Here is a 12,109-nt window from a genome sequence, read left to right as displayed (position 1 = left end):
TAGCAGCTGTTCCTAAACCTGGTGGTGAAGTCTTGGGGCACCTATACCTCTTTCTGATGGCAGCAGCAAGGAAAGAGCATGTCCAGGTTGGTGTGGATCTTGATGATTGCGGCTTCTCTCCAACAGAGACGCTTCATGTAGATTTTCCCGATGGTGGGGAGAGTTTTGCCTGAGATGTCTGAGCAGCATCCACTACCTCTAAAAAAAATTTAGACGCATAGCACAGTAACAAGCTCTTTTAGCCCATGTCACCCAATATACCCAATTAACCTACCATCTTAATATGCTTTAAAGGGTGGCAGGATTCCAGAGCATCTGGTGGAAATTCATGCAGACACAGGAAGAACATACAAACTCCTCACAGACAGCGCGGTATTCAAATTCGGGTCCTGATCACTGGAGCTGTAGCAGCATTGTGCTAACCATTGCTGCCCTTTCGCAGGGTGAAGCTTGAATAAAAGCTCTGATGACTGGAGAGAGAACATACACTTTTATTAGCTTATAACTGAGGGTAGGTGTGATAGTACAGACCTATCACCAATGTATATAGTTACAGTATCTAGAGTGTAATGACTGTGCTTACAGCGATTGGCTGAGAGCTTAGCCACGCCTACTGTCTGGGCCTTAAAGGGTTGTGTCCCTAGCCAGGTCGGATCATTCCGGACTGGTCGGCCACCTGTGAAGAGCTCCTGTCTTTTGCTAATAAAAGCCTTGGTTTGGATCAACGTCTTTGGTTCTTTCGACGAGCTCTACAATAGGGTCTTACAGTGGTTTTCAGAGGGGCTCAGGGTTTAGGTGGGAAAACAGGGTTATATATGGATAGATGGGGTGGAGCCAGGAGGCATAGCCAGCCATCAGTATAACACACCACCAGTGAATCTCAATTCACAGCACAGGGCTCTCTGCTCAGAGGCATTGGTGCTCTCATACCAGGCCACCATACGCACAAGTATAACGTTTGGATGCACCAAACTTTTAACTGCTTAGGAACACAGCTATGTAAAATACATTAACAAACACTAAATAGGAATTAAATTACTGCATAAGAAAAATAAAGATAAACTAATATAAAGTAATAGATGCTTTTTCCCAGTTGGTGTTTGTGCAAACAGAACTTTGGCCCTGGAATAGTGTTCTGGTGAGGGCAGTATGATCCTATCGATCACTTTCTGGGTGGGTGGTTTGGCCAAACCTTCCTGAAGCCCTGGTTAGCTTTAGCCCAAAGAAGAGAACGTTAACTGAACTGTGTGATCAGCAGTCCCTGTATCTACCGAGGCAATTCTCTGCACACAGTTACCAGGTGCAATTTGCATTTTGCAGCAGAGATTATTAGTTTCCTACTGATTCTGCAGCAAGCGGAAAGCCTTAATGACATTAGTATTAAACCTAGTCCTTCCTGGACTGCTGCCAGTTGACTGGAGGACTGCATTGACTATTAGAATGTGCAGATGAATGATAAGCTTTGGTCAGTGACATTCGTGAAATTCAGTTGCCTGAATTTCTATTTAAATAATGGGAGAGATAATGCTCCACCAAATTTCATTTTTTATACTATCACTTATCATTTAAAGGTAGCGAGTGTGTCTGCAATCACCTCTCTCAGCAATTGGTAGCTCTTTGCATCTCATACTATGTATGTTGACTTAATCATAGGTTTGATAGTTTTTTTACCCCCCACATTATATGGCAGTAGCTATCGTGAGCTAAGCTCCACCTAGGGAAGAATGATGGTAGTAATTATGATTGTTCAAAGATGTTCTGTGAAAATAATTGATGCCACTCTAACTGAGTGTCTATCAATTTTGAGAGGTTGCACTCTGAAAGCTTGCGACACATCAAGGCGGCCAAGCATTCAACATCACTGCAGCAACACAGAAGTAACAGGGGATTTTAGAATCCTGTGCATACCATACAAGTTGTGAAGACAACATGGTTAGCGTAGAGGGCAGCACATAGCTGTTAGCACACTGCTGTTACAACCCCAGTGACAGGGGTTTGAATCCAGTGGGATCTGTAAGGAGTTTGTACGCTCTTCCCTTGTTTGCGTGGGTTTTCTCCGGGTGCTCCAGTTTCCTCCCACCCTTCAAGATGTGGTTGTAGGTCAATTGTGTGTAATTGGGAAGCATGGGCTTATGGGCCAAAAGGGCCTGTTACCATTCTGCATGTCTAACACAATTGATTTTAAGAATAGGAGAATGTTGGAACAACAGTGCGCATGTAGGTTAGAAGTGTTTGTGTTGGAAGTTTGCTGGCCTCACTGACTTTGACCGCATATGTGAGGTCATTAAAGACCCATTAGAGCTTGGATCAGGTCCTTAATCATCAGTTTAGATCATGATCTCTCAGGCCACCCCTTTCCACTGGCACCATTCTTGCCTTGGGACACTGTAGTCAGCTGATGTCTACATCTTCCCCCATCATCTCCGGGCTCGTTGATGGGATGGGGAGTTGTTCCTATGTCTGCACCACTGCTCCTGGGAATTCATGATGCTAAACCATGACTTCCAGCACTTGCTGCCTCAGCACTGACCACTCCTATAAGAGGGGGTCACTAATGGTCAGTTTCAACAGGCCCACAGAACATTATGTAATTGCTCACAATTGAATCTATGTTGATAGACAATCCTCAGGATCAATGTCTCGGAAACACCACAAACATCTCAGCAGCTTCCCGAGGGCTAATGAACATGTCACCCATGGTTCCATGCACTCAAACACTTTTTCTTGGATCATCCTGTTGTCAATAGCCGTAACGTTGTAACAGGACAGCAAAAAAATGGATCATTGTGTGCAAAAGTCAAGTGAAGCCCATCAAGAAACTGAACTGAAAACTCCTTGTGCCCTTCATAGAGGAGCAATCAATATTCCTCAAGCACCAATGGATCAGAAGACCCAGACAATGAAAGTTGGGGCTTTGAGCCATCCCTTCTTCCCCTGGCAATGACAGAAAGAAATGTTTAGTGTATTTCATGGGTGAGCATTGTTCACTGGGATGGGTAGTCGACCCTTTACCCTGTTATAGGAGCAGGGAAAGAAAGAGGTGAACCTTCAAAAATCAATGAGAATGAATGGAAAGAATCCTCCATTTGCTTTACAGTCTTTGATATTATGCTTTCTGACTCATTACTTTTTAAGCAGCACAGGTGATGTTACCTTGACTCAAATCACTTTGTTGAAACCCAGAAAACTGATGCCATTCAACCTGTTATCCCAATACAAGTAAATTTGGCATATCCCTGTTAAACACAACTCACAATCACCTCTTCACTGACCAGTGATGGGTGTAATCTGTTCCATTCTCTGCAAGTCAGTGGTTCCTTTTCAAGATTTTCTGCAACATTGTTTGACTTGTGGAGATTCGCTGCACACCCTGATCATATTTTATAATCAGAGAACTGGAAACTCACCCATATGTAACAGCTTTGGAGTTTGGAACAGTTATTCAAATTAAAATCTCTGCCTCTAATGGTAGCTGGCATCAACATAATTCTTATATTGATGAAAATTTAAATTGATGTCAGGTAGCTTTGTAAAGTGCTCAGATAATGCTGTGCATTCTTTTACTGGGCTGGATTTATACTCCAAGCAGAGCACAGGAAAATCGTTCAGCTTTGTTGCAATACTGTATTTATCGTCCAAAATGTACCCCAGGGAGAGGAAGAAAATGGGAAAGTTGGTCAGCAGTGAAATAAATTGAAAAGTTTATTGTTATGTGTGCCAAGATTAAAAGCTTCATTTTATATGCTATCCAGGCAAGTCAACTCATGCAGCAGAAAGTGCAAAAATAACGAATAATGAAGAAAATAACATTGTAGAAAGTAGTGTTACAATAAGTCACTGGTGCAGGGTATAGAAACAAAGAATAGCTGGTGAAGAATTGCAGCAATCTGTTGTTCGGTGAGACCTGGGAGCGCTTATGCATTAATTGCAAAATGTTTGCAAGTGCGGCAGGTAATCAAGAAGGCAAATTGGATGTTGTCCTTCATTGCTCAAGGGACTGAATTTCAGAGCAGGCGTAACTGCTATAACCGGACAGGGTACTGTTGAGGCTGCACCTGGAGTACTGTATGCACTCTGCTCTCCTTACTTGAGGAACAATAACCTGGCTTTGGAGGAGGTGCTGAGGAAGTTCACCAGGTTGATTCTGGAAATGAGGCAATCAGCTTATGGGTGGACCTATGCTCATGGGAGTTTAGAGGGATGAAGGAAGATCTAATGGAAACTTAAAAATCACAGAAGAAATAGGCAAGATAGAAGCAGGGAGATTGTTTCATCTGACAGATGAGACTAGAACTAGAGGTCATTGCTACAAATTACAGAGTCAATTTCAGACAAGAATGATCAGGGACTGCTTCTCCCAGAGAGTAGTGAATCTCTGGATTTTTTTTCCATTGAAGAGGCTGCCTTATTTAATGTATTAAGGACACTGATGGTTTTTAAATAGTAGGGGAATTCAGCGTGATGGGAAAAAGATGGGTAAGTGGAGCTATGCCCACAGCCAATCAGCCATTATCATATTGAATGGCAGAGCAAGTTCGATGGACCGGATGTTGCTTATGTTTTTAAGCAACAGAGAAAAGTACAATTAAAAACAGTGTAAGGAATCACCACTGGGAGTACATCTGGCCCTCTCATTCAAAGGCAATGAGGGGTGGATAATAATCACAGGGTTTATAAGCCATTTCTGCAATCTGTGCATGGATGAAAAGTTTAGAGACTAGATTCCAGCACTTTGCCCAATCAACAACTTCAACATCTGGTCATTTCACTCCCCCCCCCCCCCATCCCGCCCAACTACCAGATCACAAAAGTACCACAGCATTGCATTTTGACCCCACCCTAACCTTTCCAGCTTGCTTTCTCTTTTGCTCCCCTTCTCCATTGTTCCAGTGGTTTGGCCACATAGGGCCAACGCAGGCAAGTTCATGCTTGAGCATCGTGCCCTCTCAGGTCTTCAACATTCAGCAATCTTTTCTGGCATCATGCATCAAGCAAATTGCTTGTCGTCCCCTCACCCTTCGCAAAGTTCAACGTTTATATCCATGCAATGCTATGGGCAAATCATCTGCTCTTAGTTTCCTTCCTGTGGAATCACAGTTATACAGTAAAACCCCTGGTATCCAGCACCTATGGGGATTGGTGGATGCTGGATAAGTGAGTTTTCTGGTTGCTTGATACTGACTTACAATGCCTAACTAGTATCCCTGCATTAAGAATAAACAGTTTAAAAGACAAAAAATTCTATACTGTACTTAGTCTGAGCAAACATCATTTGCATGAATATATAAACCTTATTTACTTTATTTTCAATCACATTCTTTGAAAACATTTAACTGCCGCTGCATCTGCAGGTTCCTTCCCCTCTACAGAGCCACCCGAAATATGAACAATATCATATTTAATCCCCCTGCCCAAATTTTCAGATAAAGCCTTACTAATATACCTAACAATATACTAATAAAGACAAAGACACTTACTAAGCAGGGATAAGGAGACACTTTAAGAGACTCACCCCAACAATAAGTGGCATCAACCAGCTCTTCATCCTGTTCAAACACAACTTCATTCAAACAGCTGCTACAAGCAAAGCATTCCACTGGCTGAATATTTGCTCCCATCGTCACCAAAGGTTTGTGTTACTTCAGAGAACATTTACTTTTACAATTTTAACTTTTAATTAATTAATTAATTAATTTTTATTTATTTTAATGCTTTAAAATGCATTGATTTTTTTGCTGGTTGATTGAATTCCAGATAACAAGTGCTTTACTGTATCTGTATTTTGTTCAAGACAAATAATGTTATTTATCCAGCAAAATTCTTATCCCATCAGTGCGTCTCTTTTTCGTCTCTTCTAGTCCCCAGTAAGATGCACCAGCTCTTTATTTGAATTACCTGTTATTTAAATAATGTTAACAAACTAATGGCTTTCACAATATGGCAACCACCGTGACTCAGACTACAAAAGAGGGTACCTGGGTTAGCAATATTAAAGCTTTTTGGCATCAGTCAGGTTCAATGGGTTTTTTCAGAATCAAAGCAGCTGGCATCACAGAAAGCACAAAACAATAAAATTGATTAATATTAGAGCAAGTTTATGCATATTTGACACATCATCGAGTTTGATAATTTAATTTCTCTGAATTAAATAGCATAAAAAATACAGTAGGAAATGGTTCCTTCTGTTGATTGCATAATGCTATTAAAATAATTGTCTAAGTAATAATGTAATAAATCATTCACTAAATTACTTAGTACTGGTGAACTTTTCCTCTGTTGTCATCTAATTTGATTAATAAAAGCAACTAGCATGAAAAATTAAAATGCAAATATTGGCATTTCTTTAATTGCAAATGAGCACCAGTAGACTAACATTTAGAGCTGTATGTTTTGTTAGGTGTGTGATATATTAAACCTATTGTTATTTATTTCTATAAAAGTTCATATCCAGACTTCCAGCTGGCTATTGTATGGTCTAGCAGTAGTAAGGTCCCCCTGGTCTTTTTAAAAAAAATTTTTTCCATTCATTCACCTTTAAAGCTTCAACCAAAGTACTTTATATTTTGCACTTTTATTAATCAACATTACTGATTATTTCAAAATGGCTACAAGCAGTACTAGAGCTACAAAAGACAGCAAAAATGATTAAAAAGGAAGAAACAGCTACTCCTTCAAAAGACTATTTCTGAACCAGCACACACAAAGGAAATAACTGAAACAGTAGAAAAGAGTCAAATGGAAATTAAATCTGCACTTTAAAAGGTTTACAAGTCAATTTCAGCAATTGATGAAGGCCTGGGATCTGTGGAGGAAGATTTGAACACAGTTAATGAGCGTACTGACAAATTACAAATTCTTTGCTCTGAACTATCTGCCATCAATTTCAAATTAGCCTCGAAAGAGGTTGATGGGGGCGTGGCAAGATGGCGTAAGAAACAGACCTCTCCTGACTCTGATTTATTGTTTTGTTTCTAAGTGCCCGTTAAAATTCTTTAAAAGTTTAAAAATAGTAAGAGATGTTGAATTAATGTCTAATGGTACATTTGTTAAAAAAAGTAAAAGAAAACACCAACAGATCGTTAAAAAATTACATTTCCCGAAATTATCTGACCCTACCTGTTTACCAGAAACCAGGACTCAGCGTGGAATGGATCCAGGAGAAGCAGCACAGGATTCGGCATTGGAGCTCTGCTCTGTACCAATAGGGCTCTTTAAAGATGGCACTCAGCAGCCTTTAGAACAAAGGGCTGGTCGGGTGCGTGTATTTCAAACAACGCCCGCTGTGAGCGCTGTCACCGAGACTTTGACAGCTGAATCAGCTGGGGCGCCACCAGCTGGAGAGTTAAAGAGCCGACCTCTGATTGATATAGCGGTGGCGCTGCGAAATGCACCACCAGTTATGACATTTTCCCCAGGTATGGATATAATGAAGGCTTTTGATGAAATATGGCTTAAAGATAACCCTGACTATCAGCCTCCTGATATTGCTGAGGAGGCTGTGGCAGGGGTTTCTACATGGAGCCATACTGCAAGAAAAGCTGTTAAACCAAGGGACAGAAGACCCTTTGGTTTCTCAGAAACAGCAGGATCCTACTATGTCTGAATCTACTTTTGCTGATAGGATTGTCAAGAATCTTGAATTTAAGATATATTCTTCAATGAAACAGTTAGGTAATTCTATGACCCACATCTATTCCAAGCTTAATGAATTGGTGAATATCAATACTCAACAGATGGTTGACTATGGAGCATTTAAACTTGAAACCACTGAAAGACATGATATGTGTGATCAAGGTTTAGTTGATGTACAAGACCAACTGCAAGATGTAAACAAAACAAATGAAACATTGCAGACTCAGAATAAAAATTTAGCAAAAATGGTTTATTTTTTGGAGAACCAATCTAGATGGAACAACATAAAAATTGTTGGTTTGCCAGAAGACATAGAAGGGCCAGATCCAAGAAAATCTTTTACCGAATGGATTCCACGAGTGTTAGGGCAAGACAAGTTCCCTGAAGGTTTAATATTGGAATGCACTCAGAGCTTTAAGAAGGAGACCTTTTTCAGGACAGAATCCAAGACCTGTTCTGGTCCGTTGTTTAAACTATTGTGATAGAGAAACAATTCTACGTGTGGCTATTAGAAATGCTCAGCAAGATAGATCTCCTTTGATGGTCCAGAATAATCGTGTTTTGTTTTATCCGAATCTGAGTCAAGAAATTATGTTTCAACGAAGTGAATTTAATTCTGTGAAAGAGTTGTTGTGAAAAAAAGGATACAAGGCAACATTTAGGTACCCTGCAGTATTGAAGATTTTTCAGGATGGATATCAGCCAAAGTTTTTTGATAATCCTAAAGAAGCTATAGACTTTGCTGAATCTTTACCGATTACGCAATTTCAGGAACGACATAGTCCTTCTCAGTCTCCAAAGAGAGTGGCGATACAAGATGGGAATCAGATTTCAAGAAGAAATGGAAGCAATGGTGGTCGAAGTGATAAAATTGATTTAAAAAAATACATCTTTTTAAAATTTTTTTTGGAAGATTTTAGTCATTGATGATAGTTTAATACGAAATGGAAGTTGGGAGAGGGAACTGGGTGGACACTATTTTCCAGAAGTCGTCAGCTACGTGTGAGTTATCTCACACCTAGTATTTTGTGGGAGTTACCCCATTGTGCGGTTTAAACAGGAGGAGGTAGTAGTAACCTCCTGCCTGTTTTTTTTTGTTAATTTTTGGGTTAAGGAGTGAAGTTTTTTTTTCATAACTTTTTTTTTTAAATATTTTTTTTTCTTTCTTTATCCTTTTTTATTTGTTCTTGATTGTAGTTTTAAGAGTGAATAAGAGGAGGGGTTTTTTTTGGGGGGGTTTCTTTTTTTTTCTTTTTTCTTTTTTCTTTCTTGTGTTGAGTTGCTGTAAGGAATGTCTAAATTGAAGTTTGCTTCTTTTAATGTCCAGGGTTTAAATAATCCCATTAAGCGCAATAAAGTACTTGCTTACTTAAAAAAATTAAAAGTTGATGTGGCTTTTTTTTTTACAGGAAACTCATTTGACAGATAAGGACCATTTGAAACTCAAATGTGAATGGGTTGGACAAGTTTTTTATTCTTCATTTAATTCAAAAGCAAAAGGAGTGGCAATTTTGGTGCACAAGAATTTACCATTTCAGTTACAGAATGAAGAGAAAATGGTGGAAGATTATTAAAATTGAACTGTACAATTTTTAATAAAGCTTGGACTTTGCTTGATGTTTATGCTCCGAATGTTGAGGATACAACTTTTGTTGTCGACATGTCTTTTATTACTTGGACAATCAAATTCTAATGTGATGATTGGGGGTGATTTGAATGTGGTGTTGGAGCCTTTATTGGACAAGTATCCAAGAGTAATTAAGAAATCGAAGATGGCAGTTCAAGTATCTAATATGATGTCAGATTTGAATCTAGTTGATATTTGGCGAAGATTTAATCCTACAGAGAAAGATTTTTCTTTTTATTCGTCACGACATAATTCTTTTTCTAGAATTGATTATTTTTTAAATTTCAACACATTTGCAGGATAGGGTTACATCTGTGGATTATAAGGCAAGACTGGTTTCGGATCATTCATTATTATTATTAGAATATCAGAGTTCACAGGATGTTCAGAGAACTCCAAGATGGAGATTCAACACTATGTTACTGCAAAAACCGGAATTTATTAGTTATTTAAAACAACAAATTGAGGTTTTTATTCGTAATAGTAGTAATTCTGTTTCTAGTCATTTTGTTTTATGGGATGCAATGAAAGCTTTTTTACGAGGTCAAATTATTCGTTATGCTTCTAAAGTAAAGAAAGAGAGAATTAAAGAGATTGAAGATTTAGAGAAAAAGATAACTGTTACTGAAAAAGAATTTCAAAAAAATGCTACTGAAACACAAAAGAACCAGTTAACTAATTTAAAATTTAAATATAATGAATTACAAACTTATCGGTTTGAATGTTTAATGAACCGAACTAAACACATGTTTTATCAATGGGGTGAGAAAGCTCATAAAGTTTTGTCATGGCAGTTAAAAGAGGAACAATTATCTAGAATTATACCAGTAATTAGAAAGAAATCGGGTATTACTTTTAGTCAAAAGGAAATTAATGAGGAATTTTGTAATTTCTATAAAAAATTATATACTTCAGAATGTAAAGATGTAACTGAAGATGCTATAGATTCTTTTTTGAAAAATATTAAATTGCCACAATTGAATCAAGAAGATAGACAGGAGTTAGATAAACCCTTTACAGAAAATGAAATAGAAATGGCGATAACAGATATGCCAAATTGAAAGGCACCTGGTGAAGATGGGTTTTCTATAGAGTTTTACAAAACTTTTTATGCTGATATATTTCCTATTTATAAGGATGTTTTACAACAAATTTATGGCACTTTTCGATTACCCGAATCTTGTTCCAATGCAATAATTACAGTTATTCCAAAAAAAAAGATAAAGATCCTTTACAGGTTTCTTCTTGAAGAATATTGCTGTTAAATGTAGATTACAAAATTGTAGCAAAAGCTATGGCTAATCGTTTAGCTCAATACTTGCCTAAAATAATACATAGTGATCAAACGGGATTTATAAAAAATAGATATGTGTCAGATAATATTTTGCAATTAATAACTTTGATAAATAAATCTAAATCTCAGATGAATTATCCAATAGTCATTTCATTGGATGCAGAAAAGGCTTTTGATAGAGTGGAATGGAAGTTTTTGTTTAAAGTACTTGAGAAATTTTGTTTTAGTTCTTCATTTATTGGATTGATAAAGGCTTTATATAATAGCCCGAAGGCCAGAATTGCTGTCAATGGGCAGATCTCAGAATCTTTTAATTTAACAAGGTCTACTAGACAAGGATGCCCATTGTCACCTGCTTTATTCACTATAGTCATTGAGCCTTTGGCACAATTAATACGTCAAAATGAAAATGTTAAAGGTTATGAGAGCTTTGAATGAGGAATACAAGATTAATTTATTTGCTGATGATGTTTTATTATATTTGGTGGATCCGGGCATTTCTTTACCAGCAATTCAAGAATGTTTAGAAACTTATGGTCAATTATCTGGTTATAAAGTAAATTGGACCAAAAGTGAAATTTTATCAATTTGTAAAATGATTATTCAATGTATAAAAGTATTACAAATTTGAAGTGGACCACACAAATTAAATATTTAGGAATTAATGTTATTATGGAATTTCAAGATTTATATTCAATTAATTATCTTCCTTTAATAAAAAGGATTAAATTAGATTTGATTAGGTCGAAGGATTTGCTTTTGGGTTTATTAGGGAGGATTAATACTATAAAAATGAATATTTTTCCTCGAATACAATATTTGTTTCAATCAATTCCTTTTTTTTTTTAAATTTTTTTAAGGATCTATATAAAACAATTAGAGACTTTTTATGGAAGGGAAAATTTCTGAAGGTAGCGATGAGAAAGCTGATGTGGGATTTTCAATTTGGAGGTTTAAGATTACCAAATTTTCAACATTATTATGAAGCAGCTCAATTTAAATTTCTTAGTGCATTAATGAATATGGATGATCCGCCCAGTTGGGCAAAGATAGAAATGGCGGTTATTTCAGAAAAATTTTCTCATGAGTTTTTGTTTCGATGGAATAAAAATTTATTACGAACTTATGATGTCCCAATATTGAAGCATTTATTAAATTTATGGACAAGCAAACTTAATAAATTGGGGCTCAAAAATAAATGGTCTGGACGATTGCCCTTAAACAACAATCAACTTGTTCCTTTTACAGTCTACAATATCACTTTGAAACAATGGGAAAGGAAGGGAATAAAAAATTTATCCGATTGTTTTTCTGAGGAATGTTTTTGTTCTTTTGATGAATTACAAAGGAAATTTGGTATTAGTGGAAACTCTATATTTGTGTATTATCAATTAAGATCTTTTGTAAAACAGATATGTGGTCGACATATGATTTTATTGCCTGATTCTAATTTTGAGGAATACGTACTTTCAATACCACAAAAGGGATATATATCTGATTTGTATTGTATTTTACAAGAAACTGATAGTAAAAAAGATTGGGATAAAGATAAGTTG

At 37.1% G+C, this 12,109-nt stretch overlaps 1 long non-coding RNA gene across 2 annotated transcripts in view; it reads left to right on the top strand.

The window, feature by feature from the left end:
- LOC138741209 (uncharacterized) overlaps positions 1 to 11,183 on the top strand; it is a 130,570-nt gene extending 119,387 nt beyond the window's left edge. For both annotated transcript variants that reach the window (XR_011343396.1, XR_011343397.1), the window contains one exon: positions 9,042 to 11,183. This is a non-coding gene — a long non-coding RNA (uncharacterized lncRNA). The remainder of the gene's footprint in view (positions 1 to 9,041) is intronic.
- The last annotated feature ends 926 nt before the right edge of the window (positions 11,184 to 12,109 follow it).

The sequence above is a fragment of the Narcine bancroftii genome, chromosome 8 (genome assembly GCF_036971445.1).
Source record: "Narcine bancroftii isolate sNarBan1 chromosome 8, sNarBan1.hap1, whole genome shotgun sequence".
Lineage (NCBI taxonomy): Eukaryota > Metazoa > Chordata > Chondrichthyes > Torpediniformes > Narcinidae > Narcine > Narcine bancroftii.
This window is presented reverse-complemented; position numbering and strand designations above follow the sequence as displayed.